Genomic DNA, 13,221 nt, shown 5'->3' with positions numbered 1-13,221 from the left:
CTTAGTAGAATTTTGTTGCAAAAGTCTGCCTCATTTTTTTTAACAAACAATTTTCTATTAAAATAAAGACAATATTAAGCTAGGTTTATAAACTGCGGTGGCAAATAGACACCTTAAAAAACAAAAACGATTGCAGCTTGACACTACAGTTACTAAAACAACAGGATGTAAAAATATATATCAAAGATAAAAGTTTGCCTACCCTAGTTATAATACCGACATTAGGCGCAAGCGTTTTTGCCGCCTTTTTTATCGCAACGTTCGTGTCTATGCCGTAGCAATGGCGTAGCGTTCAGGTGGGGCTGGCTCATTTTCTTTTCTTATAAGAAATGAATGATGACGTATTGTTTAACTGAGCTCTAGGATTGCAATTGTCGAGAAAACAAAATGCTCGGAAAAGACAAACTATTACTTTCGTCTTCAAACGTTTGTTTTTCATAAGAATGACTCCCAATGTATGGTTTGTGTCTTTTATATCTGCTTCCTTTTGATTATTTTTCTTGGAAAGATCCCTATAGATTACCTATCAAACTATATTTAAAATAAATAGATACGAACAAATTCATAAAATAAGTCATATTGGCTTTTTAATATAAAATTATTAGAGATGAGAAATATTCTATGATAACAATGTGATATTAATATGTCCACATTCGAAGAAAAAAATTTAGGATATTTTCTAAGAATAAAGATTTTAATAAGATGTGGCCGTGGTTATTTATTATTCATAAATACATATTTATAGGCGTGTTTTTGTAGTTTTCTGAAAAAGTTTGAAAAGCTGTTCAGATTTTATGGGTGTTATAATTCCTGCTTAATTTTAGTCTAATATTCTTAATTTTTTAGTTAGAAATACCTAATCAATAGTTAATAATAATAATATTTCATATGACACTATATGCAGAGGACCAGTCTTTTGTGTGTGATACGCGTCGTCGATTTTTGGTTTTTAGTTTTATCTTAATAAATGTGTATAACATGTATTTTTGCACTACTTGCCTATCTTAAGTAATTTAATACATTTTTATTTATTTTCTACTCACAGTGGTTGCCTGGAAGAGATCGCTCGTAAGGGATAAGGCCGCCAGTTGCCCTCCTTTTGATTTAATTATGTTTAAAAAAATGTATGTTGTAATTTAACGAAGTGTAAATAAATAAATAAATAAGTTATATCGAAAAAAAACAATTGGTGCATATTTAAAACAGGCCAAAATTGTTATTTGCTTCAATTCAATACTTTATTTTGTTTTAAAATTCCTAGAATAATTGTATACTTCAATTGCGATACAATTGCGATCAAGACAGGCAATTCCCCACTTAAAAGTGGAGTAAATCTTTCTTTGTTTCATATTGTTTTTCATTGTATTTATATTTAAATATTAAATTTAAACATAACATGTAGATAATGTAATAATTAGAAGTTGAAGAAGTTTTATTTTAATATGCACAATCGAAAGAAAATTTTGTATTTTTACATACCAAATGTCTCTTTTATGTTTTATAGTGAAAACACGAAAAAATACGAACACAGTGGATTGTGTAGTTAAAAGACTAAGCAATTACTGTACTAACTAAGTAACGTTTGACTTTTGGCCTTAATTTTCAAATTCATTTATGCTATATTTTATTTGATCGTTTGAATATAAAAGGATTATTATATGATATAATAATGTAGCCTGCGGTTTCACGAACGTGATTTATTTGTAGAATGATGTTATATAGGAGAAACAAAACCACTTTCTATAAACATAAATCCTATTCAACAGTAATCCGGAGTCCTCTAATCCAGTCGTTAATAATGGTTTTTTCTATATCTGTTTTGTCTCTCTCTTCGTTTTTGGTAAGTCTATCGTAAGGTTAGCATTTGTCTGTAGTAATTTAATTTCTGACTAATAATTGTTTTGCGCTTACTCGAAGACATTTTCAGGATTAGTAGCCATTAGGCCGCCCAATATGCTATGTAATTTTTATTACTTTAATGTTTTTTTGTCACTAAAATATGAATTCAAAAAACTAAACTAAACTTTGAAATTATCACACACTAAAAGCTTCTTGGAGTATAATATAAGTATAAATAGTATGTATCTCGAACAAAAACGTATGATTTCTAACGATGACCTTATGTTGTCGAAGCCGGTCAACATTGGGTAATAATTTACTTTTTATCACAAGATCCGATCAGCTGAGTCAGATTCGTACAAACTATTCCAACTATGTATATTCTAAGGACGATTTCGGTCTGATCGATGCAAATGTAATTCGAGTGAGGCGAACGATTTTTTGTCCCTGATTTGATCATTGAAGCGTTTGAACCTTGAATTACTTTGGCTTCGCTAAGATAATGTAACTTAAAAGAAATTAAATTATATCTTAGAGCTTTCTTAAGAAAAAATTTAGATATAATTTTATTACAAATATTATTAATTTTCTGAAATGAATCTTTAAACATAATTTACAATTTTTTAACCCACATAGCAACAGTAATAATTACAAATGAATACATAGAATTGCACTTTTTACTTTTTATTCATGTATCCTTTTTTAGCTTAGTTTTTTTTGTTTATGTTTAGTCTTAATAACTATATGTAATATGTATTTTTTGTACTTCTTGCCTAGCTTATCTAATTTAATAATTTTTTTGCAGTTGTTGCCTGGAAGAGATCGATCGAAAGCGATAAGGCCGCCAGTTGCCCTCCTTTCATTTAATGATGTTCAATTTTAATATTGTAATGAAGTGATAATAATAAATAAAATTAAAACAAATTTATAAAGTTTAGTCCCTGTGGCAGTGTACCTTTAATGCTGGCACCATTTCCTTACTGTATTGTGATACTTATTTGGTAAGTGAGGGAGCCACCGGTACTATCTATTACGTGCCAAGTTAAATCTTTAATTAGCACCTGGGCCCTTGAACCCCATGTCCGAACAAAATTTATGTTGGAGGAAAGACCATATTATAATTGTAATATTATAAAGAATATTTTAGCCGTTTTATTACATTAGAAAGATAGAGAAAGCCGTGTATTGGTATCAAATTTAATAATTAGAAGGTGTTTATTGTTAACTTTAGAAACAAAAAATTAATTGCCTGTTATGCGTTGCAATGTGTACACCACAAAGCAACATACCATATACTTAAATATGCATGAAAATAAGTATTTTAATTGGTTAACCTATAAACGTTTTAACACCTTCATGAATAAACAATTTAAAGGTATATAAATATCGTATCGCCATTTTTTTGCATTAAAACCTGGTTCCTTAAACAGTATACATACGTCAAGTATTCGATTAGAAAACTGTAATATAATTTTAATTTAATGGTTGATATTAAAGGTATCTGGTATTGTGTGATACATAAAATGTATAGCGAATTTTCAATGCTTTTCTAGACCAATCACAGACACGCGACACGATCCAAATGCGTTCGACCAATGACAAACAACGAACCTTTGAAGCGAGTCATGTCGCTTTTATTTTTACCTTTTCATCAACAACAATCGTGGTTAAGAAAACCAAAGACAGATGAGTAATTCTTTAATAAACTTTTAAATAATTGCAGATTGAGAAACAATATATCAAATCGAATATAAGTAGTCTAATAGCGAGAGTATATTTTTGTATGATAAACTCGTGAAACACTCCGAGGGCGTATGCAGTAGATATTTAACTACAACAGAAACATACATAGTTTGAGAAGATAAATTAATACAAATAATATACCGTTTGAGCTGTAAGTATTGACATATACCCTTGACGAAAGTTTGATGGTGTGAAATCATACTAATAATACTTATAACGTTGGTTAAAAATCAAAAATGTGACCATTGCCGTCTTAGTACTTTACAAATGGTTACTCTTGTCGATACAAGCAATGGTTAGTTCAATTATATCGGTTAAGGAAGCCTATTGAAGAACGACAAACGATTTAACAAAGTACTTTACATTCTAGAGCGGTTTTCCTTAACGAGTTCATGTTATGCATCTAGCGGTTTTGTTTGTACTAGAAATGCATTGAATAGAACTTTATTTCCGATAAAACCTTGTATTTTCTTCTTTATGGGTTAGAATTGTACAAATGTGGGAGATTTTCTTTACCGTAACGCCAGTTATTTTTTACGCAAGTAGTATTATCAACTACAGAGCTTGACGTCAATCCATTGTTTTTATATCTTACACTTTCTGGTTTCATCACCTTTTTTTCAGTGCAAGCTACACTTGTGTATTAGCAGACAAATCTACACACGTGTGGTTACATCAGGTAGTAAGTGGGTAGTGTAGGAAACGTGCCACCACAATGCTAGCATCTTTCGTTATCCTAAGACATTTCTGGAGAAAAATCTTTCGAACTGACGTAATATTCAGACTACACATGAGGCGCTTTCATAACTATATATGCTACTAGGAATATCAAGATGAAATAGGTGAAAATTAAAAAGATAAAATCCTATAGATACATAGAGATAGTAACCGCCTTCATATCTCAGTGGTTTAAGCCGGATGTTCTAGGTTAGATTTCCGGCAATATACCTGAAACAACTATTGGGGATTTGGACGTTACAAGATATCAATCACTACTAGTGTATAGTGTATATTCACAACGCGCACAATAATTTTTAAAATCAGGAAGTCATATTTATGAGTACAAACATTATTGCAAGCAAATGCATAGATATAAGTTAATTTATTTTCTGTTCTTACGGTAATTAAATTGTAATGCAATAAATAAAAAAATAAACTCAGATATCACATGTAAACAAAACATGAAAGTATTTTTATAATAAATTATGAATAATGCAACAGTCTATGTGAACTCAGACTGTTTGCAATTAAAGAAATCAGTTTGACACATGAGTCAACCAATTCTAAATTATGGCCATATATGTAGCATACGATACGAAAACCCCAGCTATTTCCTTAAAGTAAAAACTTGGGACGTTAAGAACGGCTTAGAAAATTCTGTTCGAGTTCTGTACAAGCATGTCCATTGTATAACTTCAGAGCTATAATAATAAGGACTTGAAAAACTTCTCAACCGCAAACTAAATTTAATATAAAGATTAAAGAAGATTGCTGAAGATTTTGGAGAAAGAAATCAAATTGACCTTGCTGAGATCCTCGTAATAACGCCGACCCTAATTGAATAAGCCGGAGTACAAATTATAGTCAACGTAAAGTAACTCTTATGCAGTACAATTAAGGACTATTATTGAGCTCACAAATTTAACTAAGTTCGTGTATTGTTTCAAAATGAAGCACAAATGTGATGATAAAGCAATTGCGGGTAAAAACCTTTCTTGTATCAAGATAAGAAATTTATCACTTTTAACAGCTTATTTTGTTTAATATTGACCTTAAATCGTTACAATCATGTTATGTTGCTTAAGATATTCGAGACATATTAGAGTTATTTAAATAGTAAGCATCTACTGGGCCATTTCTATGTCTGATTTTTTTATTCACAAGCCTTCAGCCCGAAGGGTTTCTGTGCCCGAGTAACATAGTGATGAGTCAAAATATGCCGGTTTCCTTACAACGTATTTCTTCAAGTAATCGTAAATATTAATACGCAAATAGAAAAAAAAGATATTTCTACATAATTAAAGAAATTGACATTTTTTTATTTTTTCAACTTAAATTTGTTTGCCTACTCATGTATGTACTTTGTTATGACTTTTCTGTGTAATGGAAGCCTGATTATCCACATCCCATTCTTACCTAGCTTGGAATGCAGTCTCCCTGAATTACTTCTTAACCGTAATCGTAATGTTTGTTTCAAATGTTATATAGGAGTAAAATAAATAAAAAAATTATGTGTATACTTATTATTTATTTGAGCGAAGTTCCAGTTGATAATCACACGCTAAACCAAGAGTTATCAATAATGAATTTATCTATTAGCCTCTAACAAATTATACAGTGTTGTTATTTTGAGTCACATTTCTCTACCGTTAAAGCCTATTATATTTATTACCTACAAAAAATGCCTTCAAATCATATTGAATTAAATAAACACTAAATCTCTTGCCCAGAAAAACGATACTTGTATATTTTCATGCTTTGAAAAAGTAAAGCTATGTGAAAGTTATGTGAAATAGTCAATGATGGCGTTAATATATATGTCCAAAGGGGGGTACAATTTAGATGAAATTCACTGGCCGATCAATTAATTACTGATTTATATTGCTTCCAATTAAGTCAATGGACTTATCAAATATAATGCTAATAGTTAAAATTACCATTTACTTTTAATGTATGACCCTAACCACGGCTGTTAATATTTTATTATATTCTAATATATTTCTATCCACCGCCTTTGTTATTACTCTTAGATATTGGATTCAACTCTCATTGATAGACTTGCGTAAACACTATCAACAAAAAAAATTCCAATATTACGTATATTATAGATATTAATTCACTGTCAACTGAGTATAAAAACTTGATTACAGGTGTTTGAACCAGTTTTTAATTACATTATGCTTTGCATGCAAAACCTAATACCGAGTCACTTGCAGGTTTACGACTCCAGGGTATAGGTTTTCCGCCCCACTAATCTGTAAAAGGTTTTATAAGAATCGAGGCCAGTTTCAAAGGAATATTAAGTTATAGCACCAATGTGTGCGTATGACGTAATTCCTTTTATTACAAACGGAATTTAGCCTGAAATTTTCGCTTACCTAATCCGTTTATGGCTTTCACACTTTATACGCCTAATTAATAAACAAATGTATGCTTACTTTATAGTTGAATACTGTACGTACATCATAGCTCATATATTTGAATTACACTAATCAATATTATAGGATTTTGTGATATTTTTTTGTATATATCTGATTAGGTTTATTTATTATGTAAAATATGTTGTATGTAGTGTATGAATAAAACATTTACTAATTCAAAATAAATGAAATGCATTCAAATTTTAGATTAATCAATAAAATATTCATTTGCTAAGTCAGTCGTTTATTGTAAACATTAAAACATGCTTCATAATGGATTACAAATGTATATCTACTCTAAAAGAATGATTTTAAAATAAAAGCTGAAAGGTTGAACGTTATAACATAAAACTCTAAAACGAGAATTTAATATGCACTCAAACAAACATTAGCACAAGGAAGAATACTGATGCACTGAACCCTGTATGCTGAAACTGCACCAGATAATACATCAAAACTTTGCAGCGTATATTTTTCATGTACAATATATTCAGAATACCGGATGTATAAATAATGTGTGAATTTATTCGAGTACTGTGTAGTGTCCATAGTATAATTGTGTTAAGCCTAGTGATTATAAGTGAGTACAATACTCAAAATTGTATTGTTCAGCAATTTTTTCTATATCCGCAAATAATATTTGCTCGGTCGCTGAAGGGAAAATTGTGTTCACTGGTAATTGACCAAAAAATTTACGATGTATTTCAGATAGGGAAAGCTAAACATCTACTTGCCTATAAATAGAAATTATATGTAGCTGACTCAACTGAGTCAACAACATATTGTATTTTGACTTAGATTTCTACTGATGATAAGATAATTTTCAGGAAATGAACCTTTTCATTTTGTAATTAAAATAAGATTAGAAATTAAAATCCATTATTTAAAAAATAATAATATTAATAGTTTTAAAATGTATAGAAGATCACTATATTATAAGTAACTTGGTTTGGTTGTTACTATCTTTGGGTTACGAATTTTCAATCATATTTGTTAAATTACGATATGAAATATAAGTAAAAGAAAAATTAACAACATCGATTTTGTTCCCTGTGGAGTGAAGACTCTTGGGCCGTGGGTTTTAAGTGCGAATCGTTACTTAAAGATTTAAGTTGCCTCCTGGTAGAAAGTACTGATGACTCCAAAGCTGTGCTTTCTTCGCTCAACGAATAAGTATTGCAATACAGCGAGGAAATTCTGCCACCGTTAAAGGTACACTGCCATAGGGACCAAACTTTTTGAATTTGTTTAAATTTTCTATTTAGTAATTTCAATTATTATTATTAATAGGTATATAGGTTAAAAAATTGTGTATATTTGTGTAAAGACTAAAAACATCAATATAAGAAATATTTAATATAAGAATAATATTTATTTTCCACCAATTATATGAATTTTATCGTGGAGACCAAATTTGTTGTGTTTTATTTTAGCTACCAATTTTAATCACATTTTACTTAATTGTATTATTTATCCACAGTGTTTAATAATGTTTATAAACTTTCGATTATTTTTGATATTATAAAGTTCCTGTAACTCGTATTAATTACGCTTTTAATTCTGATTTTAATTTTTAAAGACTGTCATATTTGATTTTTTTTTAAATTTGAATACGCTATGTTCTACAGGCATAGAGTCTCGTTTGTTTAATTATAAATAGATAAAATCACGCTTCTTGATTATATAACAAAAATTAACAGTAATAAACGAAAATTACAGAGTTAGCCGCATGAATACTGCAGTACACTTTTGAAACAAAAATAATACTAAAACCTAAAACATCGATATCACTTTTAATACAGTAAAATGGCCAAAATAATAATGAAGAAAAAATTGTACAACGTTTGAAAACAAGACAAAGCTGGAAAATGCTAGAACATCTGCATCAAAATCTTATTTCATTTGGGAAATGAAATATGAAGCTAATCATAGTTAATAGTCAGTATTCAGAAATTATTTTTTTAACCAAGCTAAAACGTATTGTTATAGAGTATTAAGAATTATAGTTTGTGATTATTAATTGTATTAGCTGAGAGCAGTTTTAATATTTAAATGGCAAGTATAAAATGTCGGCATATATAATTATTTTATCATTTATTGTTAATATAAGTAAATCATTCTCCTATCACAATGCCGTTATGTTAATAAGGATATATTGTGTGCTGAGTACAAACGGGCAATATAATCAAGGAAGACAATCAGCCGACTTAAACTTAACAGACCATTAAGATGTGAGTACCGTTTTTCGAAACGAGATAAACATTTTAAGTAGTTTTCAACATAAAAACGAGCACTTACGATCACAATTACCTGAGATTATAATCACAACAAATCTCACTAACCACGACACATTTTATTTACACAACTATAAGAATTAATATTACACGTAGTTTCAGATTTTCAGGCGTGAACCTCGACCGTCGTAGCGTACGCGTCCGCTCTGCTACGCCGATGCGACCGTACTGACTACGGTATGCTACAATCTGCTACGATTCCGAATATTCGCTGAGATTTGGGAACTGATAAGTTATATTTGTATTATTTGTTAAAGCAAAATATAAGCTTTGCTGAATCAAATGCCTTTATACTATTACGATATATCTATAAAATACCTCTAAATGAATTAAAAATGCGACTTTAGCGTTATTTACCGTCCAAAGACTTCCAAATGTATATTTACATGATGCTTATTATATCTTTTAGTTCAATTTTTTTATAATCTATTTTTTGCATATTAAATATCAGTTTTACAGCGTAAATATGACTAACAAAGGATTCAATGAAAAAACAACATTATTTAAAGTTACTAAAATATAACAAAGCAAAAAAATCAAATATAGAATAAGATTATGATGAAGGTCCGACAACATATTATAAAGACCATTTACTTAAAGATAAATGTTTTTATGTTTTATTCCATTTCGCTATTTTTATATAGAACAGACGTCACTAAAACGATTTTCGTGTTAGCGATCTAAATGATCGATATTAAAAAGCTTCAATTACCTAGTTCACTTCCGAAAACAATTAACCGACTGACAACTCTGACTGCATCAAACGTTAAGCCAGTTTCAAATTTCCTTTACCGAGAATCAATTGGGTCGGGTTTCAATATAGCTAGAAGCTTTGGAAGCCTGTTATGTAATATTGGCTTCGTCATTATCTCGTTCTCATACTTTTATTATTTTATCACTTGTTTATCTTTTGCGAATTTTCAGTTTATTTGTTCTATGAATTTTTATTATATTTATATATTTATATTATATTTCGTTATCAATTGGCACTTGTTTAGGTGAATGTATCGTATGTGTTTGTTTATACATAAAGACATGATTATCCTTGCGGCTAATGTTTAGTCAAATATATTGGACCGTTCATAGTGATGTATCTACGTGATTGTGGTGTCAAATGAATCGATCATTTGGCACTTCAATCATTCAAAGCGGACCACGGACAAGCTTTGTTTAAACATACACAAAACATCATACGCGTAAAATCTTCTTGTTTTTAATCATAATTAAAAATGATAAAAAGACTTATTAGTGTCAAAATCATTATAACATCTAATGAATATAACGTGATTTATGCATTTTTGGGTATAGGTCTTTCTATCACAACGTTCATCTATCGATAGAATTTATTTTACACGAGCTTCAAGCGATTTGGTGAAGAGTTTTCTATATAGATAGTTAAGTTTCATCGTTTATGATCTAAACCTAATTATTATGAGATACTGTTGTATTAAGTGTGCAACCTTCATCGAAGCGCATGCATGTGCATTCATCGTGCGAATTTAGCACTAACACTGTGAAGACAAACATCGCGTTAAAACCGCTTATGCAAACCCAAAAATGTATAACATAGGTCAGATGTAGAAAGCTAATCACCTGTTTTAAATTGACATAGAATTTTTGTTAAACTTCTATCTTCGATCTAAACGTTGATACTCATGAACTATATAAGTACGTTAGGATTACTATACCAGAGATTGCCAATAGCCGGCTTAACCAGCACTAACGTCATTTATAGCTGGTTTGTCGCCTGTCATTGTGACAACATTGTCATAATAATTAATGCATGACTTTAGTGACTGCACATTACCCGTTTGAAGCTTAAGTACCATTATCTACGAGTGTCCAGTTTTGGGACCTTTAGAAGTAGTTTGTCGACCAATGTAGTATATAGCAATAATTATATTTTTACGAGTGTTACAGTATTAGCATCGTAATGAATAGAATCTCATGGTTTTTTTATTCATTAATATTTGTTGTTAGCTGAAATCTATAATTATGGTACCGATGAAATCAAATATTTTGTAACACAATTTTCCACTTACTGTTCATTCTTCTGTTGATATTTTATTCTATATATCTTTTTTTATTTATCAGAAATTTTACAGCTAACATATATTTTATAAAACAAAACACTTAGACAATATATATTAAACAGAAAACATAAGTAAGCATATTAATATACACAAAGAAAAAAATAAAAAAAAACTGAAATTTTACAATTAACAAAGGACTATTAATACTGAATATTTCAAATAAAAACTTGTTACTGCTAAACGAAGTTAAAGTCCTCTTCAAATATTTCTTCACATCCAATTGGGTGAGGTGTAAAATATTAACATCCTCATAATTAGTGTCATAGTTAGATAAAACCCAAAACATTGGCAAATTATGCAGGTACTTACTGTTCGTACGAGGCACATGGAACAATTGTGAGTATCTTGTCGCATACGGGGTAGGGTTTCTTAGAAAAACAATACTACCACAAATATTGTTACATTTAAAACTAAAATTATTATATAGTTATATATATAATAATGAAGTTTTAAAATATATTATCTTATTGTTATAGGATAGGTTGCTACTGCTAATGACTTTAGAATACTATCAAATATTATATATATTAAAACATTGCAACTATATATAAAAATTAATATAACATAAATAAATATATTACAGAGGTAAAGATCATGTTTCCCTTTCTGCCTTATAAAATACAATTTATTACACATGGTTTCCATAAAGAAAAACTGCTATTGTATATGTACTAACCACCTAAAAATTAATGTAACATAAATAAATATATTACAGAGGTAAAGATTATGTTTCCTTTTCTGCCTTATAAAATACAATTTATTACACATGGTTTCCATGAAGAAAAACTGCTATTGTATATGCACTAATCACGTCACGGCTCACCCGAAAAAGCTCACGTTATACGAAAATGATAGATGTGACAGATAATAACACCTCAATCTACATGTCTACGGAAGTCAATGGAGATTTATATACGGATATCGCTGTAATTCACGTTCTGAATAAATGTCGGTAATACTTCAAACGAAAACCACGGCGCTTGAATTTTAAAATATTTTGTATTGTGAATTTATAGGTGTATATTTTATTAACTATTGTTTATGAGTATATTGCCAATATGATATTAAACTTAGGATAACTCAACTTTGAGCTGGTGCCTGCTAAACTGGTAAATATTATGGGTGAGTCCAGAGCTGACACTTTCATCGCTCAAGTACCGCAATACACCAAGGAAATGCTGTCAGCATTAAACGTACACTGCCACAGGGACCAAACTTATTAAATACATATGTTTTAATTAGATTTGTATTCTTTTTCTGACGACAGGAAAAGGAATGATTTGTAAAAATAACCTTTAAACCTTTAATATAAAAACTTATTATACATTATTAATGTAATTAAATCTCAATATAGGCCTAACTGTTTATGTAAACTGACAGAGAATAAATTATTTAACTTATCTCGTTCGTCATCACATTCAAATTTAGAACTTAATGATGTATGGTTTCGGTTCGATATAATTAACAAGCCAAAAGTGTAACACGTTTATCGTTCGTATCTTTCTGTGAAATTATTTGTACTATTATGAACTATTATCAGTGGTTAAATCATTGTGAGTGAGTTTTTATACGTTTATTTATAGTATTATTACAACGAGAAAAGATTTTGCATTTCTGAATAAACTCAAACAGGGTGTTGCGTTATGTCCATAAGAATGTTACATTATCCCTAAGTACAAACACTACATGAACATCATTCATTCATCATTGATCATCATTCATTGATCATTCTGTCAAATTGTGTTTACTCTGCGATAAAAAGCCACAGCTGAGCTATTTATTTCTATGAGATAGACCGATATATATAATAATTCATTTACAAATGATATATTAATTATTACTTATAAATAATATTTTATATTAACAAACAAAAACAAGGAAATATAAGGTTATTAGGAAAAACATTCTCCTTCGTCCTTTCGTAATCTAGCTAAGGTTCTATTGAGGGATCATGTTATTATCGTAAAATTAATCGAGTTTTCTCAACCTCTTGTTAATTTCATATGTAGGTTATATTTTCGGTTAAAAGACATTAGAACATTACATACAGATGTACAAATATAATTACAAATAAAAAAGCATTATAGTAGAATAGAGTCCCTTAATTTATGC

The 13,221-nt window shown here is 29.5% G+C and overlaps 1 protein-coding gene across 2 annotated transcripts in view; it reads right to left on the bottom strand.

Moving 5' to 3' along the window:
- Positions 1 to 9,169, bottom strand: part of LOC123710439 (collagen alpha-1(I) chain) — a 47,701-nt gene extending 38,532 nt beyond the window's left edge. Inside the window, exon 1 of one of the 2 annotated variants that reach the window (XM_045662310.1) lies at positions 9,033 to 9,169. The gene's annotated coding sequence lies outside the window, so the exon portion shown is untranslated. The remainder of the gene's footprint in view (positions 1 to 9,032) is intronic. The other variant, XM_045662309.1, reaches the window with a different exon arrangement.
- Between the last annotated feature and the right edge of the window lie 4,052 nt (positions 9,170 to 13,221).

This window comes from Pieris brassicae, chromosome 5, assembly GCF_905147105.1.
Source record: "Pieris brassicae chromosome 5, ilPieBrab1.1, whole genome shotgun sequence".
NCBI lineage: Eukaryota > Metazoa > Arthropoda > Insecta > Lepidoptera > Pieridae > Pieris > Pieris brassicae.
Note: the sequence above shows the minus strand (reverse complement) of the source record. Positions and strands in the feature narration are given on the sequence as shown.